Source organism: Triturus cristatus, chromosome 5_2 (genome assembly GCF_964204655.1).
Source record: "Triturus cristatus chromosome 5_2, aTriCri1.1, whole genome shotgun sequence".
Taxonomy (NCBI): domain Eukaryota; kingdom Metazoa; phylum Chordata; class Amphibia; order Caudata; family Salamandridae; genus Triturus; species Triturus cristatus.
In genome coordinates this window covers 412,055,662-412,069,627 of record NC_140588.1, presented here as the reverse complement: position 1 = coordinate 412,069,627, position 13,966 = coordinate 412,055,662, and positions in this window count along the sequence as shown.

The following is a 13,966-nucleotide window of genomic DNA, read 5'->3' as shown; positions in this document are numbered from 1 at the left end:
AGGTCCTTGCAGGCACTGGGCAGCAACTGGGGTGGCAGGCAATGCTAAAATTAAAGATTCTTGTCTGCACAAACTGCTTTCACTTACTACTACAGCACGCTTTAAATTTTCCTTTGCGTGGTAGTCAATGAAAGCGGCTCAGTGCATGCAAGGCCCTTTGATTTTAACATCAGCTGCCACTGTGCTTTATTATATCTTCTTTCAATTTTAAAGCGCGGTGGCAGCCAATGTTGTAATCAAAGCGCTTTACATGTACTGACCCGATCCTCCCAAAACAGGCCCTTCACCTCTCTGTACTGTCACTCCCAGTCTCTGTCTCCCACTCTCTTCCTTTGTGTTAAGGCAGGCTTGTGTAACACGGAGCTGTGTTTTGCTGCACCACAGCTACGAAAAACAAATTGATTTGCTAAGTACTTCTACTGGTGTGCGTAGTGGCAGTTTAAAATTTTAGTGGCTGAGATGATGCAATTTCTTCTTGCGTGGGATTTTTCTAAAAAAGGTTCCTTAGTGAGTCCTTAAGTGATTTTACCCATGCACTTTGATCCCATTGATGTTCTGTGTGTATTTAGCATGGTTCTTGAGGTGTTACTTAGAGGAATGTTGAATGGAAGACTCCATTACACTGATTTAGAAACTCATGGCCAATGTAGGAGGAAAGCAGGGTGGTGAGTGCAATAGACAACTGGAGTGTGTGAATGTGCACGAGGTGTGATCAGATTTGACATTTTTTTTTTAGGAACAAATTCATGCTCACTTGTCGGAGCGTTTTCAGTATTTCATGATGTGTACGAGTTTGAATTAATTTGATCTGTACATAAGATTTGTTAATGTATAAGTACGATTTATTTATTATTTCAATGGTATGTAAGGTTACCAGAGGCATTTTCAATCAATGCAAATAGGAGCTATAATGCAGCCCTCTTTATGCATAGTTACAGAAATGTCTGAGAAATATCAGCTTTCCCCGCGGTCTGGGCGGGAGATGAGAGCCCTTTTGAAATACCACGAGAATAAAGCGTTCTACCAGTGTCCTATTTATTTTTCATGCTTATTTTCAGAAAGTTATGTTTATTATATAAAAAATAATCCAGCTATCTGTTTTTGCATGTGTTTGCATTGTTTGTAGGTGAGTCCTACTCAACAGAAGTGAGATAAGGCTGGACTAGATGAATGTATTGTATTTCTTTTTTTAATGGATTTCAAAGGGTCTTTCCTGGCTAGAACCTGTTATTGATCTGACTATGGTGCTTTCGGTTTATTGAGGTATGCACTGAGGGACATTGCCATATGTTTCATGCTACTATATTATTACTGGAAGTAGAAGAGGACTGTTGAGCGAGTGCAAGGCTTAGCAGACAGTCTGTTGCTGAACATTGCAGAACTATACATTTTCTGAAAATGGACTTTGCAGAGTTAAAGCATGTGTTATAGAACTGAGAAAAGTGCTTTATAATGAAAGTAAGGTTGCCACCTTTCCAAATATATGCCATTTGTTGTTCCAATAGTCTGGAAAGGCCCAGACATGAATGAAAATCATATGTATTCATTTGTAACAGAACTTTTCTCCCTTTCTTTTATTTTTTTTGACAATGAAGAAAGGGGAAGCCTTCTATTGAAGCATTTTAATAGCGCTTACTAATGTGTGGCACTGAAGCACTTACCTACATGGTTAGCAAGCTATGGCATGTGTGGGGTGGGTGATTCGAAGTGTTTTCTTTGGTTTTTGATCCTATGTTGGAAGTGCTTCCTTGTCTTGCCTGATAAACACCAAGGTGCAGTTATCGTTATGTTATGGGACGCATTGCATAGCAGTGTGGTGAATGAGGTGTGAGGCAGATATACAGTTTACTTTGTTATGATTTTCAGTCTGCTGACAGCTTTGACCAGCTCTATAGTTGTATTTTGTTCAAACCAACGTATGGGCCACAAAGAAATTAGGCTTAAAGACAATGAAGCAGGGTGTGGGAGGTGTCTCCGAAAAATGCGCGAGTGGCTTGGCCTGTAGTAGCTCATGACGATTTTCACTGATCAGAAGTAGCTCTCACTACAGAAAAGGTTGGAGACCCCTGCTCTAAATCCAAGGTTGCCAAAAATTCATCCTTCTGGATCAGAGGAATGATGGGCTGCAAAGCTTTTATTCGGAACGGTTCAACCTTCACCAACTTATTGAGATATTTTTAATCCAGGATTGGCCAGAATGAACCATCTGGCCTGCGAACCAAGAAAAGAATGGAGTAAAACCCCAGACCCTCTACTGCAGATGGCAATCGGACAATTGCATTCTTGATGAAAATATTCTCCACTCCTGACAACATTGCATCTCATTTCTGTGGGTTTCTTGAGAATGGAATAGCACAAAACTGACCTGGAGGAAGGCCCACAAAGGGAATCTGATAACCTTTGCTGATGATCGAAAGAAACCACTGGTCCGCAATCAGCTGAAGCCACTGATCCAGGAAATACTGAAGCCTGGCCCCAACTTTCTGAAAGTCACTTCCGACCAGCTCACTGGGCTGTTGATTCCGAGGTCATGATTTATTGGTGAATGCGGCTCCCCGACCATGAGCATGGACACGAAAGGGATGTGAAGAGGCCAATGTATTCTGTAAATTTCGTTTGTGGGAGACAGACTTCTTCTTCTGGACTGATTGAAAAGGTTTTAAAATCTTCTTCTCTTCAGCTGATCCCGGACCAATAGTGTTCAAATCGGCCCCCAATAACTTCAGACCTTCAAATGGCTATTTATAGATCAACGCCTTCTGTGTCGCTTTCAGATGCCATGGTTTAGGTCACAGAACATGCGCCCTGCCACAGCAGACCCTGAAGAGGACGAAAAGGCTCACATCTAAAGTGTCATCAGAAAGGAACTGAGCCAACACCTACATATGAGCCAAGAAAGGCATAGGATCCCCTTGGTTCTGAAGGCAATCAAACAGCCACTCAAAGTCCTTAATGAGAACCTGGGATGCATATGCTGAATACGTACTGGTCCTTATACCAAAATTAGAGGTGGCAAAAGACCTCTTTAGGACTGACTCAACCTTCTTTTCAACAGGAACCGAAAAGGTTGCCTCCTCAGATGACTAAGAAGAGGAAGATGCCATGGAAGACAAAATGGAGTTAACCTTTGGTATTTGTGGGAACTGATCTTCAAACTGAGCCGGTAGATACTGATTGCTCAAAAAAACAGGGAATGCCTTGCTTATTGACATCCTTCCATTCCTTAGAAAGAATTCCTTTGATATTGTCGTGCATAGGCAAATCATCCACCACAGACGAACTGTGCTGTGAATAAAACCCATTGTGCATAAGTGTTTTTGGTTCAAAACCACGCACCTCGCAAATATGTACGTCCATATCAGAAAATACCTTCCCTTGCACATATTTGCCCTAAGGGTAATTGTACATATCTTTATCGATATCCCCCTTCTACTTTTTGTCTTGCGGTTCTTTTAAAGCAGCCTGGACCACATTAGTAATAAGATCTTGAGAATCAAATCTGGAAATCTGCAACAAATCCTCCTCCGCCAACTCCTGTACAAGCTTCCTCTGTGCCAGGTGCAATTGCAGACTCATTGTTAGAAATGGGGGTCTCTAGTTGGCAGAAGTAGGTACCTTTGTCCAAATAGGGAACCTTGTTTCTAGTGAGGGTAAGGGGAATACACACTTTAGATAACCCCTGCTCACCCCCTGGGTAGCCTGGCAAGAGCAGACAGACTTATCCCAAAGGCAATGTGTAAAGTATTTGTACTCAAAACACACAATAATACAGTGATAACACCACAAAGGTACACCACACGAGTTTAGAAAAAATAAAGTATCTTTATCTAAACTCAATAAGTCCAAAACGACTAAAATCCAACATGCATGTAATAAGAGTATGTCTTTAAAAAGGTTTCAAACAAATTAGTACATGGAAAACTATGGATGCGTCAGTTCCTGAGACCTTGGGGAAGCAATGCAACAGTTCTTATCACCTTCAGTGCCCAGACCACAGCAAACTCTCAATTGCACTCCAACTCTGTACCCTGGTAAATAGTCTTTTACAAATGAAAGCTACGGGTTGGTCCAAGCCCTCATCATTCATTTGTGAGAATACTGCTCCCACACCATGCTCTGAAGCATTTGTCTGCACAACAAATTCTTGGGAGAAGTTGGGCGCCTTGAGCACGGGCACTGTGCACTTGGCAGATTTCAGGGCATAAAAAGCGGTCTTACAGGCATCGGCCCAGATCACTTTTCTTGGCTTCTTCCTTGAAGTCAGCTCTGTCAAGGGAGCAACAATGGTGCCATACCCCTTGACAAACCCTCGGTAGTACCTGGTGGGATCTAAAAAGGCTACCGTTCTTCAACCCAAAGGGCATGACACGGAACTAGTAGTACCCATCTGGCGTTGAAAACACAAACCTCTCTTGTTATGTTATGTTATGTTAATTGTAGCTTATATAGCGTGTTATGACCTGCAGGTCTCTTAGCGCTTGACTTGCCCCATCAGTCAAGGCAACCTGCCAGTACCCAGATGTTAGATCAAACGTACTAAGGTACCAGGCAGCTCCCAGCTGATCAATGAGCTCATCAGCTCTGGACGTCCTGGTGACATCTTTGAGCCCACGGGAGTCCAGACAGAACCGGAGCTCAGGAATGGCACCGGGTGCAGCAGCTTTTGGAACCAAGACCACTGGGCCAGCCCAGGGGCTGCTGGAGGGCTCTATCACCCCTAACACCAACATTTTGGAAACCTCTTTCTTAATGCTGGGCCTGACTTAGTCAGTTACTCTGCAAATGTTATGTTTCACAGGTGAACTGTCCCCAGTGTCCACATCATGGACACACCAATTGGTAATTCTTGGAGTCAGGGAGAACAGGAGACAAACCATCCCAGCACCTGGCGACAGCCTCTCTGCTGCTCTAGGGTCAGGGTGGGAGAGAGGTTCACTCCATCCACTGACCCATCATGTTCCTTGGATGACACGAGGTTAGGAAGAGGCTCATTCTCCTCTTCCATTCCGTCATCTGTAGCCAGGAGTATTGTTACTCCAGACCTCTCGAAGTGAGGGTTCACGTGTGGGACCCTCAAAGGGTTCTTGGGAGTCTGCACGGTGACAAAGTAGGTCGCATAACTCTTGCGCTCCACCACTTCAAATGGACCAGTCCACTTGTCCCGGAATGCACAAGGCTCCACTGGTGTCATCACCTACACTTTTGGCCAGGCTGAAACTCAAATAGTGATATTCAGGTCGTACCATCATTTCATCTCTTCCTGGCTGGCTTCCAGGTTCACTTGAGCGATTTTCCTGGAGTGCAGAGTCTGGTTTCTGAAGGCCAGCATGTAGTTGAACACATCTTGGGGGGTCTTACCAGCAGTTTCCTCCCAGCCTTCCTTTACCAGACTCAGAGGTCCTCTCACAGGTTGCCCATACAGCAATTCAAAGGGACTGATCCCTAAGGATTTCTGCGGTACCTCCCTGTAGGCAAATAACAGGCATGGAAGGAAGACATCCCACTTGCGTCTCATGGGTTCTGCAAGACCCTTTATCATGACTTTCAGGGTTTGGTTGAATAGCTCAACCAACAAATTTCCTTGGGGATGATAAGGAGTGGTGAATTTGTTTACTACACTGTACTTCTCCCACAATTACTTTATATACCTAGATATGAAGTGGGTATCATGGTCAGAGACTACCTCTCTGGGGAACCCCACACGGGAAAAGATCCCCTTCAAAGCACGGCTCACCGCAGGAGCCATGATTGTGCTAAGAGGGACAGCTTCTGGGTACTGGGTGGCATGGTCCACCAAGACCAAGATAAACTTGTTGCCTAAGGCTGTCTTGGGTCCCAGTGGCTCCACAATGTTGATTCCCACCCGCTTGACAGGGGTGCTCACCACGGAAAGGGTTGGAGGGTAGCCTTACACTTCCTTCCACTCCTACCACTTGCCTGGCAAGTCTGACAAGACCTACAATGTGTGCCAACGTGCCTCTGCATTTGGGGCCAGTAAAATAGGTCTTGTTGCACCACAAATGTACTACCAAAGGCACATCATGAGCCAGACCAAGTAGGAAGGTCCTGTAGCATGTGGGTATCCCCAGCATATGGGATGCACACACTCAACCCACGTGTTGGATTCAAGCTTCTTGAAAGACCTAAACTTTTACTGGTACTGCTCAGGTGTGAGCCCATACCTGATGCATAAAGCCTCCTTTATATTGGGGTAAGTCAGATCACCCACCTCCTCCAAAGGTGTCCGGGTGTTCCTCCCATTAGCCCCAAAGTGTCTCCACAGCCCCCCCCCCCAATTCTTCTCAGGGACCTCATTCCTACACAGTTCTGCCTCATAAGATGCAAACCATGCATAAATATCCTCCACCTTCTAGAAATTCTGTACCAGGCCCTTGGGAATGTAAACCATACTCCCTTGCAATGGCTGTACGCTGCCACCATTTGTACTGGACTCTGCCTGTTTGGCCCAGAGGTCCAGCTCTCTCATGCTCAATTCATGGGGCAAACGCAGTATTTCTCTTCCAAGGCATGAGCGTTCTTGCTCTCCTCTGCCTTTTTCTGGATTTCTATTTCCATCTGCTTCATCTTTTTTTTTTTTTTAATAACAGATTTTATTGATGTTTTTAGTTGTACAACTCGGCCAGGATGTCCAATCACATACATCAAGTTAAAGTACATTACAGAATAGTACCCATGTTTCAAAACATCAACACAGGCATGAAAGAAAACTAATAAGACGACTCTGGCACTGGCTATGCATCACTCCCCACTCCACAAAGGATATCTACGTTTGGGTGGCAGGGTCTGCTATCTGCGGGTATGTCTGTGACCATATGAACGTATTTCCTGATCAATTGAGGATTCTAGGGTGTGTGAACAATGCAGGTCTATGCCCAGATATTCAGCCCAGCGCGACCATATCTTATTGTGTTTCTGTGGGCAACCCTGCACCCTGAACACTGCTATTTCCATCCCCACGTATTTGTCCATGGCACGTTTCAAACCACCCACCGATGGTGGAGAGGTCCCCTTTCAATGTTGGGCTGTGTCCTGCTTGGCATGTGTGAGCCCCAGGAAGAAGAGGTGTTGCTTGTATCTGTTTCCTTCGATCCCATCTGTACTATGTAAGAGAAACAACTTGTGGTCCAGGGCAAGCCGCCAGGGCAGGACTTGTTCTAGGCAGGAGGTTATGTTACACCAAAAGGGCTGAAGTGCCCTACAACTCCATACTGTATGTAGGAAGGTCCCTTACTCCTCTTCGCATTTGAGACAGGTGGAGGATGAAATGACACCCATACACTTGAGGCGGGACCTCGTCCAGCACGCTCTATGCACATATTTAATTGGATTATATGTACCATGTTGCGATGGTGGCACCACGGGGACTTGCTAGAGCCTCTATCCAGTCGTCAGTGAGATCTGAAATGTTACCTTCCCCTGTCGTTCGTAGCGTGCCAAGTGTTGTTTGGTTATGTGTGATTAGTGTTTGGTAGATTTGTCTAATTTTGTAGGTGCCCAGGTCTCCCATCAACAAACGTCCCTCCAGTGTGTGAAACTCCAGCAGATCCATCAGAGACCGGATATGCAGTGTCAGTACATGTCTGAGCTGTAAATATCTATACTACTGACTGCGGTGGAGATGATATTCTGCTTGTAGCTGTTGAAAAGACTTGAGCGCCATCCCTTGCATTATGTCCCCTAGTGTAGAGAACCCAATAAGGTACCATGCGCAGAACCCTGGCAGAATGGCAACCTGCCGGAGGCAAGCTCCGGGCCAAAGTGGAGCCGCCTGCGTCAGTAGCCCTGCCCAGCCCATCCTCTTCACTGTGCGTCGCCATAATTGAATTACCACTTTACATGCTGGGGGTAAATGATCTAGATTTGTCCGACTATAAAGAAGGTCTAACCAAGTCTGGGAACCCATCGCTCATCTCAACTACAAACGCCATGTCCGTCTGCACGCTATACCACCACTCATTTATGTTGAGTAAGCGAGAGGCAGAGTAATAGGCGTATAAGTCACCTGTGGCGATTCCCCCAGGAATAGGTGGACTGCGTACAGGTCCACCTATTGATAGCCCCTCTCCCCCATAGGACGTGATTATGGATTGCATTAACCTGTTGGAAACACGACTGTGGGATAACGTACGGGAAGTTTTGAAGCCGATACACCATCCACGGTAGGAAGACCATTTTGAAAATGGCAGACCACACAAATAAGGATAGGGGAAGAGGCGACCACAACTTTATCTCTTCTCGAAGACGTGGTAATAGATGATGAATATTATGCGACCAGGAGATGATCGGACAAGGCAAAATAAATACCCCTAGATATTGGAATCTCCCCCACAACATGGGTCAGTTGGGTCGCCCACATGCCCCATCCCTGGTTTCCACCAACTTGGCTAGGTTAGTGCAGAGTCTGGCAGTTTCCCCAAAAACACGTAGTATTTGCAAAATTCGAGGACCAGAAAACCCAGGGTCTGTAAGAAAGAATAAGACATCATCTGCATATAGTGCAATCCTGTTGGACGTCCCATGGACCATTCGTACCCCCCATACCAGGGGTTCCCCCCTCACTCAAGAAGCCCGGGGCTAAATTGCCTGTGTGAATAATGGCAGGGAAAACGGGCACCCCTGTCTTGTGCACCGATGAATTGGGAATCGGTCTGATTGTACCCCAGCCACCGGTACTGAGGCAGAGAGGTCTGTGTAAAGGAGATGAATATATGATAAGAATCTCGGACCAAAGTTGAGGGCTTGCAGGAGAAGGAATAAGTAGTCCCAGCTAAGTGAGTCGAATGCCTTATCAATATCGGCTAATAAAAGAGGGCTGCAGGGCGGCCAATTTCCTGGGCATTATGAACTCGCCTGACATTATGTTGCGTTGATATGTGTGGCATGAAGCCTGCCTGATCGGGGTGGACGAGTTCATGAATATGTGTGTGAAGACAATCTGCAAGGACATTACCCAGGATTTTAGATTCAAAATTCAGCAGTGAGATAGGGTGAACGTCCAGGCTTGAGGAACTTCACAATTTCTGCATGCCGCCAGTCCAGGGAAAGGATCCATTGCTCAAGGGCTTCATGAAGAGCTTTTAGAAGGTGTGGGCCTAATTGGGTCATATGAGATCTGAGGAATTCGCTCGGGAAATCCATTAGGGCCAGTTCACAGCCGAAATGAAGGCCCGACAGGGCGTTACCGAGTTCTTCTACAGTGATTGGCTCTTCAAGTTGTTCACGACTGTGGTCGGGCAGCGATTTTGGTGGTATGTCTCTCAGGAATTCGCCAATTTGATACTGGGAAAGAACTTCCCGTTTTGCATATTAACTCGAATAATAAGATGCAAAAACCTGAGCAACTTAACAGGGAGTAGTACATAGGACACACTCTTTGTTTTGCAACACCGGCACTGGGGTAGGTGACTGCAACACTTGACAGAGACGGTGTAGCATCCTACTCGATTTGTCGCACCATTGATAGATTCTGGATTGGGTCGCTTGCCACATGCGTTGTGCCTCGTTTTGTGAGTAACTGGCGCAACTGCTGTTGGGCAAGGATGAGACAGTGCTTGGCTTTGGCTCCCTTGCCTGGCCTCAAGAGCACGCTGGTGGGTTTCTAGGTTCACCACTTGTGTGAGGTGGCGGCGTTTCGCTCCAGCGCAATAACTTATGTCGACTCCCGGTATCGTGGGTTTTAGGGCTACCCATGATAGTGTGCACGAAGGGGCAGTGTCAAAATTGGACACAAGTTATTCTGTAACAGCCTAATGAAGAGTGGTTTTATAGGCTGGGTCCCGCAAGTGCCAGGGCGACATTCGCCACCGAAAAGGATATCTACAGGGTCCTATGTGTAGTCTTAATGTCACTGGAGAATGGTCCGACAGCCCCTGGGCAGGATGAACACAGCCATGACCCTATGGATGTGCCTGAGAGGGAGGAATAAGTAGACCAGCTTAGAGAGAGACCCCTGCACCGCCAAGAAAAAAGTGTAACCTGGCTCCACAGGGTGGTAGGCTGGCCCAGGTGGAAACCAAGTAGTGTAGTTTAGATTCTCCCCCACGGTGTCCCAGGCCCACCTCACGCCACTGATCAATGGGTGCCACAATATCATTCCAGTACAAAAGGGGGTGGTGATGGACGGAGCATCAGAACCAATCAAACACTCTCAGACGTGAGTCCCTTGCTCACTTTGCCACTGGATTCAAGCAAGCCTGGCTGAAGACGGCTGAAATGCCAGAAACCGGTCCTAGGAAGCTTGTTTCCGGTCCAGGGAAGGCATGGCTTAGCAATTCGGGCTGGACTGTTCCCATGAGGCACAGGGTCAGACTGATTTGCATATGGCCATGTCTGAACTGGGGTGGCAGAGTGGGCTAAAAAACAGTGATGGATCAAACCCAGATCTGTTGACTGGGTGTGAGGGTTTGATTGGTTCTGATGCTCCGTCCATCACCACCCCCTTTTGGACCACAATATCATTCCAGTCACCTTCCATCACTGATAAACCATTTGGGAGATCCCACCAGAGGTGTAAGACTCTGTCTACATACATTTGCCCAAAGGGAGGGATGTAGAAGCCCCACAGCATTAGTGGTTCCCCATGCAGAGTACCCACTACGATGGTGTACCTCCCACCCAGGTCCGTCCACACCTTGCAGGATCTATACAGGACCCTATGATGGATTAGAATTACCATACATTGTGACCCACGGACAAACCCTGAATGAAAGACCTGGTCAAACCCATAGCAAGTTAAGCTTGGTGCTTTAGTACCCCTCATGTGGGTTTCTTGCATTAGGAGCACATCTACCTTTAGTCTTTTAGCTCACTTTAAGACCGCTCCCCGCTTAATTTTGTCTAGGACCCCTCGGACGTTCCATATCATAATGTTAAGCCCCCCAAACGTAGTGTTGGATATGTTTGAGGCCATCTGTATTTCAGGGGGCTTGCCAAGTGTGGATTGAGTGTACAAGGAGTATGGTGTCTCTGTGCCTGTGCCTAAACTGTAATGAACTTTGTAAAACTGGGTGTTACTCCCTGTACCACCACCTCCCATCTCAACGCCTCAGCCAACATGAAGTATCTGTCGCAGCCAGGGTACTCCTGGGTCCCCAACGGGATTCCAGGGAGCCTCCCCTCCAAGGGTTTGATGTGGATTTCTTTGGACCGTTCCTTCTGTTACCCTTAGAAGAGTCGGATTCCAGTGGGGGTGGTGTGTGCATCCTGGGGTGGACAGTATCATCAGTCAGGGTGAAGACTGCCTCCGGGGTGTAGAAGTATAGGGGTTTTGACTCATAGATTATTCTCATCCATTCCGGATTCAGTAGCACGTATTGAATGTTGAGTTCCCGGAGTCTGCGCTTGGTCGCTGCGAATGATTGGCACTGTTGCGGGATGAGCCGGCTGCAGTCAGGAAAGATCATGATATTATGGGAGTCATGGACTAGCTTATCTCTGTGGCCCCTGGCAAATTGAAGGATGGCATCTTGAGCCAAATAGTTCAGCAGTTTGATGTTAATGCACTGGGGCCGTTTCCCTGGGGGGCCCTTCTTCTTGAGGGTCCTATGAGCTCGCTCCACTTCAAAGCAAGAGGAGAGGGAGCACTTTGGTAGACGAGATCTCAGCCACTGCATTAGGAATTTCTCCACTGAAGTGCCTTTGCATCCCTCCGGAATGCCAATAAGGCGTAGATTATTCCACCTTGCCTGGCCTTCTGCGTCTTCCACTCGTGCGGCTAGTTCTTGCATCACAACTGTGAGTTTGTTGACTTTTTGCTGGAGCGATGCTACTCTATCTTCTACAAACAACACCCTGGTTTCCACCTCAGTGATGCAGTCAACCACCTTTCTGAGGTCCTGTCTGAGAAATGAGACCTCTGAGCTGACTTTGTCAATCTCGGAGTCCAGCATGTCACGGGACTGTGTTATCACGTCAAGTAGGTCGGCATTGTCTGGGACAGGGCTCCCCCCATTGGCACCACTTTCCCAAACAATGGCGGTCGCATACTGGTCCAGAGTACCCTGTTTCGTAGAAGGGGCAAGGATTTGTCTTTTGTCATGATGGCTAGTAGGAGGACCCACAGACTGAGTGCCGCTTCACTTGATGTCTCTTAGCAAGAACGGCCACTTCACAACTCCACTTGCCCCTCCAGCCACCTCCACAGTGGGTATGAGGGTGAGTCGTCGGGGGCCAGGCCTCATGGAATCAGGCAGTTCCAGGCAGCAAGCAGCACTGGGCCTAGCTCGGCCGCCTCTGCAACCTAGGGACCAACCGCAGAGCAGACCCCTAAGGGAATCACACCCGCTGGACCCCCAGCCTACAGCGTCCCACCGCGTCCCGGCCACTCTGTGTTAGTGAGTCACCCTTTAGCTGATGTATTTAGAGGGCCAGGGCGCCATCCAACATAGCCCCCACACTATGTGTCCAAGTGACAACAAACCTCCACTTGGGGCCCAACCCGAGCTGCTGTCACAAGACGGGGGAAGGCACATGGGCCCCCTCCTTCCCCATGCACCTCTGTACTTGGTCCCGCACTGTGGGCCTACCATGCCCAGTCTTGTAGTGAGTTATTGCAATGAGGTGCTGGGCCTCAGTTCATGCTCCCAGGGTACGGAGCACCTCGCCAGGCCCTAAGGGCGGCACACGCACCTCCAATGCTGCGGCCAGTGAGCGGACCCACGCACCCCCTGCAGAAGTCTTCCGGGGCCTGCTGCTGATCAAATTCTCCAGATGGAGAGCTGGTCAAGTCTGTGTCTGTCTCGCTGGGAGATCACCGCGGTGTTACACGCAGCGTCCCTCTATCTATGCTCAGCCCTCCTGGGGTCATCCTCAGGTATCGACTGCGCCACGCCACCGCTCTGACCGCCTCTATGTGTTCCCCGGGCGACCGTTCCTTGGCCGTGTGCAGTCTCCCATTGAGTCGTGTGGGTCAATGCCGTCCTCCGGCTCCAGTCCTGGCTCCGACGCAGGTGGAGCAGGCAGCGAAACAACACTGGTCGCTGAGGCTAGGGCGTCTTCCCCTCGGGGCTGGTCTCTCGTTCACCCGATCACACCACCCTGCTGATTCAGGATCATCTCCCGGATGCCCCCTCACCAGGATGAATGTTGCTTGGTCTGCCTGGGGGTAAATTCATGTGTATGCTTCCAGTTTCAGGGTTTGGTAGGCAGGAGCTCATTTAGATGGTGTCTGTCATGATGGCTTCGCAAGCCACACCCATCTGCTTCATCTTGAGCCTCAGGATTTCCAAATCATTCTCTCCGGCCCTTTGCTTCTCCTCCATTTCCTCTAGAAAGAATGATTGCTGCCAGCCCTAGAGGCTGCTCTCCCAACAGGCAAACCCTGGGATCTGAAACCACCCTCTGGCACACCCCCATCCACATCTGCATCATCTGTCTCCTCAGCTTGTCTTGCCTCCCACAAGGTCCCTAAGGCCTTCTGTAGCTCCTCTTTCCTAGAGTTTCTCTTCAAATGCTCTTGCAGAACTGCTTGAGTTGCTCTACTTTGTAACTACTTAACATTTCAATGTCAAACTCCAATTCTGCAGCCTCACTTGCTGGTTTGCCACTCAGAGACATGGTGCGTGGATACTTCAAGAGTCAGATCAGAAATAGAACCAAAAAAATAAAACACAGTATGTAGTTGCGTAGTGGTCTGCTCTAAACTAGTGATGTACACCAATCACTGTGGGTCAAGTACAAATACAAGTTCAAATCTTCACCACTGACCACCAATGTTAGAAATGGGGGTCTCTAGTTGGCAGAGGTAGGTCCCTTTGTCCAAATAGGGACCCTTGCTTCTAGTCAGGGTAAGGGGGATACACACTTTAGATAATCCCTGCTCACCCCCTGGGTAGCTTGACACAAGTAGACAGACTTATCCCAAAGGCAATGTGTAATTTGTACTCAAAACACACAGTAATACAGTGATAACACCACAAATGAACACCACACCTGTTTATCTAAACTC